Genomic DNA, 599 nt, shown 5'->3' on the forward strand with positions numbered 1-599 from the left:
CATAAACCACAAAGCTCAACGAGAGAGAGTGAGAGAGAAATCGTGAGAGTGAGGGAGAAAGCTTTTCTTCAGTTTCCAATTACTCCTACCTTCTAAATTCTGAGTATATCCCCTGTCTAGGAAAATACTATTTTTCCCTCCAAGGTTAACTAATCTTCAAGTTGTCCCTAGGGGTAACCCAGCCCCCGCTAATTCCTCAAATGTTCCTAGTATTTACCAATTAATTCTGTCATCCAATTAATTACCAATTATTCATCCAATATCTAATAAATCCTAAAATATCCTCTAAATTCCCAAAAATACCCCCAGGCTCCCCCAAGCCGGATATTAATCCCCACTGTGACTATTTTGCTAATCCGCTCACTAGGACCGTCTCGAGCCATACGATGCAAATATATCCACATGATAATGTGGTCTCAACAATTTATCACATATAATCATATTTATGCCCTCAACGAGCAAAAATTACAAATATGCCCTTATAAGCTATAAAGGGCCCACATGCATATATAATACTCACAAACATGCATGCCACATAGTCATATAATCATATTAATCATGCATGCCACATAATCATGCATCTAAACATTTAAATCACA

This window comes from Humulus lupulus, chromosome 1 (assembly GCF_963169125.1).
Source record: "Humulus lupulus chromosome 1, drHumLupu1.1, whole genome shotgun sequence".
In the NCBI taxonomy this organism is placed as follows: Eukaryota; Viridiplantae; Streptophyta; class Magnoliopsida; order Rosales; family Cannabaceae; genus Humulus; species Humulus lupulus.